Source organism: Mercenaria mercenaria, chromosome 12 (assembly GCF_021730395.1).
Source record: "Mercenaria mercenaria strain notata chromosome 12, MADL_Memer_1, whole genome shotgun sequence".
NCBI lineage: Eukaryota > Metazoa > Mollusca > Bivalvia > Venerida > Veneridae > Mercenaria > Mercenaria mercenaria.
In genome coordinates, this window is record NC_069372.1 from 38,072,642 (window position 1) to 38,085,511 (window position 12,870).

General features: G+C 35.0%; 1 protein-coding gene and 1 long non-coding RNA gene across 6 annotated transcripts in view; one reads left to right on the top strand and one right to left on the bottom strand.

Moving 5' to 3' along the window:
- LOC123535480 (rabphilin-3A-like) overlaps positions 1–12,870 on the top strand; it is a 122,630-nt gene that overhangs the window by 30,164 nt on the left and 79,596 nt on the right. The window lies entirely within an intron of this gene.
- Positions 280–3,068, bottom strand: LOC123545394 (uncharacterized). The gene is made up of 3 exons (XR_006685336.2): positions 2,810–3,068; positions 1,209–1,311; positions 280–628 (listed from the first exon to the last, which is right to left on the bottom strand). It is a non-coding gene; the product is annotated as an uncharacterized LOC123545394 (long non-coding RNA).

The following is a 12,870-nucleotide window of genomic DNA, read 5'->3' on the forward strand; positions in this document are numbered from 1 at the left end:
ATTCCATGGAGTATTCGGACTACCAATTTATATCATTTTTTAATGAAACAAAAATACGAAGAAAAAAATCCATGGATTTCAATGGAATGCCACAGAGTTCCATGGAAATCCACGGCTTTCCGTGGTACACCAAAGGTGACCATGGAAACCAGGAAAATTCTATGGCAATCCGTGGAGTATTCGGACGGCATGCCATGGCAAATAACTGTGGAAATCCGTGGAAATACCATGGAAACTTGTTGGTGACAAAACTGGACTGAAAAAAATCAGAAACCAATATGCATGTCACATCTTAATTTATAATTTCATAATAGTCAGTAGTATAACAAAACTGCTTATGAATTTTGACATTTCTTCACTAGGTGACAGAAAATAGTACAAACAATATGGAGCTAAAATGTCACCAGTTTCTATTCAGTTCCACTGTCATTGTAGTATATCAATGTTTTCCACTGTTTGTCATAATGCAGTATAGTCGGTATAAGATATGCCATCATTTTCAACTGAATGTAACTATTGGTTGAGAAATTTTCTGTCACTGTTGGCCACCATCAGTTTAAAATACCATGTAGTTTTCATTAACTGCCACAAAGCCATCATTTGCCATCAGTTGCCTCACTGCATTAACCTGTTGAAATAATAAACCAATTAAACCATAAAAGCAGTTTCTTCATTAGTTTTGTCCTTACTTCATAATTTCAAAATTAAATGGTATTCAAAGAAGTGCTTCTTTATCATACAGGCAATACTGCAGATTTAAGCAAGTAATAACATTACATATTATATTTTCAAGAAAATGTATTTTTCAATTTGATTTCAAATGTAGATAGAATAAGGTTCCATAAAAAAAGGCATGCAGACAGATATTCAATGTTTTGGGGTAGTGATCAATAGGTTCAACTTATGCATTACTATTATTGTATAAATGGTGACCTAATTGAAATTCTACCAGTTACCTGCACTAACACCAATGTGTGTTGACTGCCAAGTGATAACTTAATTTGATACTTTTTTAATCATTATATAAAATATTGGTCTGGACTTGATATAAGGGAGATAATTATAAAACCTGTCATGGGTTCTGCTGGAAATTATAAAGTTGATCCATTCAGTCCTGTTCAGGGAAAATTGTCAGTTGCCCACTTTCAATCAAACATAGAACAATGGTAGTGTGTACATGTATTTATAGTACTATAGTAATTACTTACATGTCTTTGAATTGTTGGATGGAGTCTCCTTTGAACACAATACATTGGGTCACTAAACTGAATTATCTCCATTCATTCATTCATGTATGCTGTTTATATACTCCTGAAAAACAGATATAGTTTAAAACCTAGATGTCCATAAAAATATGTTGGTTTATTATTTATTAGGTATGTCAATGACCTGAAATTAAAACTATACATCATGATGAATAATGGGGCCAAAAATATCTTATCATCAGCTTTTTCCAGATGTGGCAAATTGAGGGTTACATATTAACCCTTAGCCTGCTGGCGGCAATTGATTTTGCCTTTGCGACCAGTGCAGACCAAGATCAACGTGCACATCCGTGCAGGCTGATCATGGTCTGCACTGTTCGCTATTCAGTTAGTAAATTTTCAGTGAACACCCCTTCGAATAATAAATGGTATTGCCCAAACTGAATGATGGAACAGTCCATTTTAGAAATTTAGCAGGCTAACGGTTAATCAGCATAAATACCTGCACATTTAACAAAATTTCTAACTTTACCCTTGGATAAGATTATATAAAAAATTTGTTTTTGAATTTTGGCACACATTTAAAACATACAAATTTTGTATTACATACAATTTAAGTGTATAATGTTGACTTTTTATTTTATTTAATTTCATGGAAAGTTTGATATTACATTAACAAAAATATCTTTTTCTAAAATAATCTCCCTGAACATCATAAGTATATAATTATGTACTAGTATTCTGTAAGACTCCTCTTAAATGAACACATACATCTGTACATTATAACCAATTTTCATTTACTTGTACATTCCAGTTTATATTAAATGTTAGACATAGATTTTCATAAGTAGGCTCCTTAATAATTTAATGTTGGAGCCAAGGGACCAGACATCAACTTCACTGAGAGATTCTCCCTTTTTTTTTTTAAATTTAAAAATCATATTAATATTGAAAACAACTAGGAAGTTGAATATATCAGAATTCAAAAGAAAAAGTAATAGTACCTAAATAACAAATAGCTGCTTAATATGTGTATTATTGCTAAATTTTCGAAAAAATGTTAAACACTTTCAATAAAGTGCAAAATCATCGATTAATAACAAGTAAATAATCCATAAACATTTCTTTCTACTAAAAACATAATTTTCATTACCTTAACATAAATGTGTGCAACACTAATAAACCAGTTTAATAACAGGTTAAAAACACATATTATAATTCTCTGAATTTACTTAGTAAACAGTGGTCAGCTGACTAGTAGCATTGTTTACCCTGTAATACAGCAGTGCCACCTGTGGAGATAACTCTACTGGCTTAAATTTTATTGAACCCATTGAATAATTTCATTTAAAAAGTGTCCAATTTTCCTTTTAGTAAATTAAAAGCATGATAAACTATAAATTGCAGCTGCTTAATAGAACTTTGCAAAACAAAAGCTGTTAAATAAATGAACAAAAATATATATGAAGCAAATCATTTGTTGCATAACACAATGAAAGCTAAGCTGCCTGCTTCCAGTTTGAATCCATTTAGTAGTTTTGTTACATTGCTATAGGTACTCTACATTGCTGTTGGAAAATCATGACTACATTTTATGAACTCACCTGGTGTATTCTTTTAGTTATTGTTAACTTCCAAGCTGCATGTAAACACAGTAAAATAACTCCACTCCATCCTGCTCTCAAACAAAGAACTTCCTGTGTAGATTTGAAATTTTGATATTCTTGGGCAAATGTGTCATTTACAGTCAGCTATTGGAGGATACATCTAGGATGTTAAAAATATTTTTGTACCACAGGTTGATTTTATTCCATTTACATACTCATTATTTTTGAAGTTTACCCTGATATTAAACAGAAAAAAGTTCAGGATTACTTTTTGGGTACATTTACAGCCCCCAGAAGTAGTTCACAGACTTTATTTTCATTGGTTGATCTCTTGTTATGAGTTTCTAAATATAAAGCAGACAAGATCTTATCATGCAGTCTGGGATAATCTCCTGTTGTGAGACAAGCAACAGGTACACTACAGAAGATTAAAAGAACCAAATAATTTATTACTTGATTAATCAAATTAAGAATCCCTTGGCCAGGTAACTTTTAATGAATTTTGGTGTAAAGAATTGTAATATCATATATGTAACTACTGTTAGTGCTGTTCTTTTTGGTGTTATTCTAGGAGAAAAAGTCATGATATTTCAATAATTTTTTAAAGATTAGTTCAAAATGAATCTATCTGCAAGGTGAGTTTATATGACAAGTTGCATTACAATAAATGTTTTACAGTAAAACCTGCTTTAGCAGTCACCTCTATTAAGCAGCAAACCCGTCTTAGGCAGCCAGTGTCTCATTTCCCAAAATGGTCATAAATGCTATAAATTACCTGCATGAAGCAGCCATCTGGCATAAGCAGCCACTTTTTCCTACTGCCTTGGCTGGCTTCTCAAGACAGATTTTACTGTAATTCCATTAATTGTTTTACCTATCTAATTAAGTTAGTTGTAGTTATTGGTCATAAAACATACTAATCCATTAAAATATTCTATGTTCACAAGAAATACCTCCCAAAACTTCTAAGTCCACAGTTCCCATCAATTTCCATCACAAAAATTTTCTAAGTTATTTTCTATGCTATTTTCCATCCCAAAATTTTACTAAGTCCAACTTTCCATGGCAAAAGCTCCTGTTTCCATGGAAATAGATCAATATTTCAGCTGTAATCCATGGAAATCCATGGCAAACTTACTGTTCCATTCAATGTCCATGGAAAATTTCAATATTCCATGGATTTCCATGCTAATTGCCACGGAACTCCTTGGAATTCCATAGCAAAAGCCTTATTACCATGGCAAATCTAGAGACGGGTACTTGAAAACTCCTTGAAAACTACTTGAATTTTTTTTAGGAAGGTCTGTTTGAACCATGAAGCAGTCTGATCATGATCTGCACTGTTTGCCATTCAGTCAGTATCTTTTTGGTAAGCATCGATATCCCTTTTAACAGTTAATGGTACTGTCCAAATTGAAAGATGGATAAGTTCAATTTAAAGAAATTTAGCATGGTAAGATCAGGTATTATCTTTAAACAATTAATGTTAACACTGTCAGTGTGTGTGTGCTTGTCTGTGTATGTTTATGAAATCATGCCAACCGATAACTTTGTTATGAATGCAGCATGAAGTTGTCATTGCGTGGCCTGTATATTCATGGCATTTATGCAACAAATTACTTACAGCTGAACTTTGTTCTCTCAAACCGCGAGGGGACCAGCAAAATTTGTTCGAGTTAGCAGGTTGAGCCATCAAAAATTATACATTCTAACATGGCTCGATTTGATTTCCAGTTAAACAAAGAAGAGAATCAAGCTCTGTATAATATTCTGCGATAAACAAAGGTTGACGCGCGAGAGCATTATGACGTCAAATTGCCGCATGACGTCAGCTACATTACTCCTCGCGTAAATGAAGCCCAGCATAATATTTATTAAAATGTATCAATGAGCATGTCAGAATGAAACCAATCAAGGCCTTCTTGTGATTTATCATCTAATTTACCACGGTTCATCGTTCAGATGCTTCAGTATTTAACCACTCGGGCTAAAGCCCTCGTGGTTCAATTCCTACGAATCTGAACTCTGAACCGTGGTAAAACAGACGATAAACCACTCGAAGGCCTTGATTATTTGTTAAGTATACACCACGGATTTTGCCAGGACCTGATGATGTCTCAGTTTGAGTGAATGATGGCATTCGAATTATCCCTGTTGGAACTGTATATCACAAAGTAAACTTGACTTCCATGCTTAAAAAATCCTTCAGGCAAATGACAACCAACATAGTGCATTTGCAGACCAACCTAGCTCATCTGGGCATTCTGGTCAGAATCCATGCTGTTCGCTTTCAAAGCCTATTGCAATTGAATTAGAGAAACCATTAGCGAACAGCATGGATCCTGACCAGACTACGAGGATGCGCAGGCTGGTCTGGATCTATGCTGGTCGCAAATGCATTATGTTGGTTTTCTCATGGTGTGGCTCATTTATTTAAAATATGGGAAACATAGTAAAATGCAGACATTATGTACGTATAGGATATAAGACGAAAACGATCCAATATGTAAAATACTGGGCTGTCCGAAGCGCGTTAGCGCTGAGGACCGTCCAGTATTTTACATTTTGGATCGTTTGAGGCTTATATCTTACTTAAAACATTGTTTTTATGGCATAAACAATAAAAAAAATACGTATAAACGATTGACGTTAAATTTTCTTAAATTATTTCGGTTTTTATTCACTTTACCGCATTTAATAACAGTTGCTATATGATTATGAAATACTCAGTAGAACCTCATGACTATTTTACGCACGTTTTTCTCATAATGCATTTTTGCGTTTTTCTCGGGTTTCTCGCCTTTGTAATATTGGACTTTCTTTAGCCCGGGATTCTCGTGATGCTATTAATTGTGTTTACACATGTACAGAATAAGCAGTAGTATTATCACAAGTGGCGGTGGGAGGAAAGAAATTTTGTGACATTTTAGAAACAAACAAAAAATGGATTTATTTTAATTCATGGCAAGGGTAGAGTGATTATGTTCTTTTTATTTAAGTGTGAGCAAGGAAACTTACTTTGTCAAATTAAAATTTACAAGGGTATGGCGAATTAGGATAATGTTTCACTGAAAGCGTAGTTGGAATCGGACAGCTGGAGAAAATGATTGCTGCATGTGCACTAAATGAGAAAATGGGTTGTTTGTTTACACGCCTGGCAATATACTGTTGTGATTTATTAGTTGAATGACAGTTTTTGTTGGGTTGTACATGAATTTGCCCGAAAATCTTCAAATTTAGTGCAAGAGGACTTATACAAAACAGACAATTTTAATATATTATCGGATACAGCCACTGGCACCAGAACAGAAGGAAAATGCCTCTGTACATGTTATACCCTACCCCTAGGTATTCTATAAGAACCATGGTCATGAACAGGAAAATATACTAACCCGTTTCAATCGTATATTTCTCATCTTAAACGCGCAGTTCGGTGAATGGGTACCTAGCATATTGAACAAGCGATAATTTATCTTCCGTCATGCACCAGTCACATTGTCTCTATATTTCATATTGCTGAGATTATCAACATATTTTATGCTTTCGTCAACGTTACAGAAAAAACTTGCTTGACCTTCCCTAACGAACCTCCGGTCTAGAGGTCACGGCAGTGTGCACATGTTTGGCGAAATGTAAACAAACAAAAATAGAATTTAAATTTTACCAATTTTACACTAAAACTCGAAATGATGAATGAAATTCATCTTGTATATGATCTTTAATTTGAAATCGTACATTGGTCTGCATCTGTTCTGTTTATTTTATTCATTTTGCACATTTATGCAGCATTTTCACATTTTAGCGAACACGTGTAGTAAAATGACGATTGACATACATTTTCACAACAGCCAATCAGAATAGTTTTGTAATCTAGAACGGAACTCCACCAGGGAAGTTCAAGCAAGTTTTTTGTGTAACGTTGAAATAACTATAAACTACGCATTGTTTTTCTAAGATAAGATGTATTGAAAATTTGTGACCGGTACACAATGGAAGATAAATTATCACTTGTTTGATATCCATAGTACACATTTACCGAACTGCGTGTTTTAGGTATGAAATGCGCAATTGAAACGGGTTAGTATATTTTCCCGTTCATGACCATGGTTCTTATAGAATACCTAGGGGTAGGGTATAACATGTACAGAGGCATTATATTTCTGTTCTGGTGCCAGTGGATACAGCTGCTGGTAAGTCAAAACCATTCTAAACTTGTGATATTATTTTCGTTCCTTTAAACCGGTTAATACACGGAACATAACAGCCAGGCGGAAGCTGAAAACTAAGGAAAACTTGCTTTCAGTATGAATTTTATCTATGCACTCGAAGCTACTCTTATTTAAGTTATTATCACAATGGATGTTTAATGTGGTCCCAACTGGAGTACTGAAAAATATATTTGATATCATTATGTCTCCCCCAGGAGACATATTGTTTTTGCCCTGTCCGTCCGTCCGTCCGTACGTCACACTTCATTTCCGAGCAATAACTGGAGAACCATTTGACCTAGAACCTATAAACTTCATAGGGTTGTAGGGCTGCTGGAGTAGACGACCCCTATTGTTTTTGGGGTCACTCCGTCAAAGGTCAAGGACACAGGGGCCCGAACATTGAAAACCATTTCCGATCAATAACTAGAGAACCACTTGACCCAGAATGTTGAAACTTCATAGGATGATTGTACATGCAAAGTAGATGACCCCTATCAATTTTGGGGTCACTCAATTAAAGGTCAAGGTCACAGGGGCCCGAACATTGAAAACCATTTCTGGTCAGTAACTTGAGAACCACATGACCCAGAGTGTTGAAACTTCATAGGATGATTGGTCATGCAGAGTAGATGACCCCTATTGATTTTGGGGTCACTCTGTCAAAGGTCAAGGTCACAGGGGCCTGAACATGGAAAACCATTTCCGATCAATAACTTGAGAACCACTTGACCCAAAATATTGAAACTTCATAGGATGATTGCACATGCAGAGTAGATGACCCCTATTGATTTTGGGGTCACTCCATTAAAGGTCAAGGTCACAGGGGCCTGAACATTGAAAACCATTTCCGGTCAGTAACTTGAGAACCACTTGACCCAGAATGTTGAAACTTAATAGGATGATTGGTCATGCAGAGTAGATGACCCCTAACGATTTTGGGGTCACTCTGTGAAAGGTCAAGGTCACAGGGGCCTGAACATTGAAAACCATTTCCGGTCAGTAACTTGAGAACCACTTGACCCAGAATGATGAAATTTCATAGGATGATTGGTCATTCAGAGTAGATGACCCCTAATGATTTTAGGGTCACTCTGTTAAAGGTCAAGGCCACAGGGGCCTGAACATGGAAAACCATTTCCGATCAATAACTTGAGAACCTCTCGACCCAGAATGTTGAAACTTCATATGATGATTGTTCATGCAGAGTAAATGACCCCTAATGATTTTGGGGTCACTCTGTTAAAGGTCAAGGTCACAGGGGCCTGAACATTGATAACCAGTTCCGATCAATAACTTGAGAACCTCTCGACCCAGAATGATGAAACTTCATAGGATGATTGAACATGCAGAGTAGATGACCCCTATTGTTTTTGGGGTCACTCTGTTAAAGGTCAAGGTCACAGGGGCCTGAACATTGATAACTAGTTCCGATCAATAACTTGAGAACCACTTGACCCAGAATGTTGAAACTTCATAGGATGATTGAACATGCAGAGTAGATGACCCCTGTTGATTTTAGGGTCAGTCTATTAAAGGTCAAGGCCACAGTGGCCTGTTCATGTAAAATCATTTTTTGGAAATAACTTGAGAACCACTTGACCTACAATGTTGAAACTTAATAGGATGATTGGACTTGCAGAGTAGATGACCCCTATTTATTTTGAGGTCACTTGATCAAAGGTCAAGGTCACAGAAGCCTGAACAGTGACTTGAGAACCACTAGGCCAAGAGTGTTGAAATTTAGCGGGATGATTGGACATGCCAAGTAGTTGATCCCTATTGCAGCCAACCATCAGTGTCTCTTTGACTTTTGCTCCTGACCCCTATTGACTTCTTGCCTATAGGACTTTGCATTGGGGGAGACATGCGCATTTTTACAAAAGCATTTTCTAGTTCACTTTGAATTTATTAGATTTATTTTCACTAAAATCTCAGTATTTCATAAAAAAATAGCAGAAATAGAATATACGAGTACAAAATTAAAAGATATTTCGGCAAAACTAAGGTTCATGTAAGTACATGTGTCCCTTAATTGCAGTTGTTTTTCTTTTCCAATAGGCAGTCTCACAGACTGAACAAATGTGAACAAATGCTTCATACTGGCTTCAAACACAAGAAATGAAGGCAATTTGTTCTTCGTAGGGTGCTATAAACGTTTATATTTTGAAAGGTTTATGAACATCCTGTTTTTTTTTTTTTTTACAGTTTTTTTTCAATACGAATGTAATACTCAAATAAACATAAACTGTAACGATCAATACCCACAACAAAAATATGAGCTGCACCATGCGAAAACCATCCTATTGAAAAGGGGAAATAATTCTACCAAAACTGAAGGCAACAAAGTTATGTTTGTTTCACTTTGTATCATATGAAATGCTTAATAAATAGAGCAAGTTTGAAAGAAATATCTTTACTATTTTTCAAGAAATATTAGTTTTTATGTCGAAAGCCCGATCGGACAATGTAACCAGCCTGGCAAACGCACTGTGTGGTTTTCTCACGACGCGGCTCAAATCATTTTCAGGGGTTTACATGAACATTCATAAACGTATAAGCATTTGTTTAGTTTTTTCTATGTACAGATGTATGGATAAATTCGGAAAAAAATGGATTGTGACATAACAAAAATGAGCTATGTATACGAGGATGTAATGCTTCACTTAATTTTCGTAAATCGTAAATGATTATTACTATTATTTTTATGCTTCCCGAAAGGCGAGAATATAGTTGACACTTTGTCCGTCCTTCCATCCGTCCGCCCGTTCCGTAGTATAACTTGAAAAGTATTAACGGCATTTTATTAAAATTTTACATAGTCATAGAGGCCATTTAGTCAAAGAGGAGTGTTACAGGACCATAACTCTATGTTACCTAGCTTTTGAATTATCTCACTTTATTATACAAAATAAGGCTTGTCCGGAGCATTACTTGAAAAGTATTATGACATTTCATGTAAACTTCACAAAATCATAAAGGCCATTGACAGTACGGCCTCAAAGAATTATCATGATTGGTGTAATAAAACTGCTTTTTAAACAGAGAGCAATATATTCTTGCACAATTTTTGAAACTGGAAACGTGAACAATATTGAGGAAGTTGTTGCTCTAGGAAGTTGTTGTTTAGGGAGTAAGACTACGTCGATGCATGCAAAATATGTATAATGCTATTTTTAACTTTTTGCGATTTTGTCCATATATATTATGCATCTAGATCTATACATAAAACTTAGTTTTGATATTAATTTTCCTTTTTATTATCAGTACTGTGTTATTATATTGGACTGCTTTCATTTGATTATAATATTTCTATATGGAATTTCACTACATGTATTGATAAATATTGGACTACACGAAAACATTAATTCTGTATATAAATCGTTTTCCTCGTGCAGTCCAATATTAAATACACAGTCCAATATTAAAATGATATTGGACTCCACGTGGAAAATACTGTACTAAGTCCCATTGAAAGCAGTCCAATATTAAAAATACAGTACAGCGAGAACAAAGGAGTGACGTCATGACAATGTTTTAAGTATATATCTGAGTTAAAAAACATGTTTTTTTTTATGGAAACTACAAACAAGTACACCTAAGCTTTAAATGCATTATGTGACATAATACCCCTGTGCACAGCTTACAAGATTTAGAACTTCTCTTGCACGAATTCTATTGCTTTTTACAGAAAATTTCATCTCATTTTAGAACCCTTTAGAGAATTGTAGAAAATTGTTATTTAGTTTATGATGCAGTAATTTTGAATATTTGTCAGGAAGGCAGTCTTTTTTTTTTTTATTTAATTAAATGTCAAGAAATATTGAATACTTCAAATTAGAAAGAATTTCAGGTTCATAATTATGATAAAGATTTGTTTTGAGGTCTGCATGCATATTACTTTCGGAGTACAATATTTCTTTGCAGAGGAAATAATCTATTTATTGCATACATACATGTACTTAATTAAATATATAAATAACACATGGTAGTGAGGGTGTTATTGATATTGTCAACTTGAAAAATGTATTAACACCGGAGCAGATATAGGTGTCATGTGTTATTTATTTCATTATACCTAAGCAACCATTGAGTGTGATGCACAAAGGACATAACTGCGCAGGAGTTTTTAAAATAATTAGGTCAATTTAGGTCAAAGGTCAAGGTCACAGTGACCTAGAACAGTTAAATGGTTTCCGGATGATATTACTCAAGAACGCTTAAGCCTAGGGTCATGAAAATTCACAGGAAGGTTGGTCATGACCAGCAGATAACCCTTATTGATTTTGAGATCAATAGGTCAAAGGTCAAGGTCACAGTGACACTGAACAGTTAAATGGTTTCCATATGATAACTCACAAATGCTTTGGCCTAGGATCATGAAAGTTGACACTGTCAGGGAGATTCAGGTCATGTCCAGCAGATGACCCCTATTGATTTTTAGGTCAGAGGTTAAGGTCACAGTGACCCTGAACAGTTAAACAGTTTCTGAATGATAACTCAAGAATGCTTGGGCCAAGATTCATGAAAACTGATCATGACCAGCAGATGATCCCTATTGATTTTGAGGTCAGTAGGTCAAAGGTCAAGGTCACAGTGACCCAGAACAGTTATATGGTTTCCGGACTATAACTTGAGAATGCTTGGGCCTAGGATAATGAAACTTGATAGGGAGGTAATCATGATCAGCAGATGACCCTTATTGATGTTGAGGTCAGTAGGTCTAATTTCAATGTCACTAGGGGTGTAACGATACATTGAAATATCGATGCATTGCGATACTGAGAGTCCCGATAGTATGCATCGATAGAAAAGTCATGATCCAATAACAATCGCCGATAGTTCCTTCAACAATCGATAGTTTCGATATAAGTTTTGAAATTTTAGTAAATACAGAAATAATTGATAATTTTTAAATCAAGAAACAGAGCCAGCTTTCATTTGCCCCTCGGAAAATGTTTACGTCTCTATTACAATAATTACCCTCACGGAATTAATCTACCATAATAGACTGAGAAGTCTGGGAGATAAGTAATAAATTTAGTTTCTTAGAAACTTGATCAAATATATTTAAATAACCTGTTAATCTGAAATGAGAAAAAGTACTATGGACATGGAGAAAGTAGGCTACTTGTATGATATAGCAAACTGTTCGGTAGGGCCCTTCATTTAGTGCTGGAACACCTTAGTCCGATCCGTAAATTTTCGTCTGTTTTGATGCTGTGTTATTAAACTCGTTGACATTCGCAACAAAATGGCCGATTCGTTTGAATATACCTTGCATAGGTTTATTGTTTTACTTATTGTTTCAAATCCAAGGAAGGCAAGAAATAGAAAAAATGTTAAGAATATTTAATGTTAGATTTATTTCTGTCCATTTCAGTTATACAAACATCTCAATGTGTATTAACAGCAATTATAAACAGTGCCGTGTCTTACACTGTGTAATAATGCCAGTTGGTAGAAATTTACTGTATAAAACATGGTGGCCAATAACTATTGCAATAGTAACCTGCAATAGAATAGTATATCGCAATAGTTTTTCAGGCCAATATCAATATTTAATTTATTACAATAGTCAAAATAGGCCTCAATAGTCACCCCTAAAGGTCACAGTGACCCAGAAAAGTTACATGGTTTCTGGATGATAACTCAAGAATGCTTGGGCCTAGGATCATGAAACTTAATAGGAAGGTTGATCATGAAGAGTAGATGACATCTTTAAGGTCAATAGGTCAAATGGAATGGTAAGGTCACATTTACCCAGAACAGTAGAACTTTGGTATACAATGACCAAACAATTCTGTTCCTTGTGCAATTACTGAATGCATCAAGGGGGGCATTTCATGT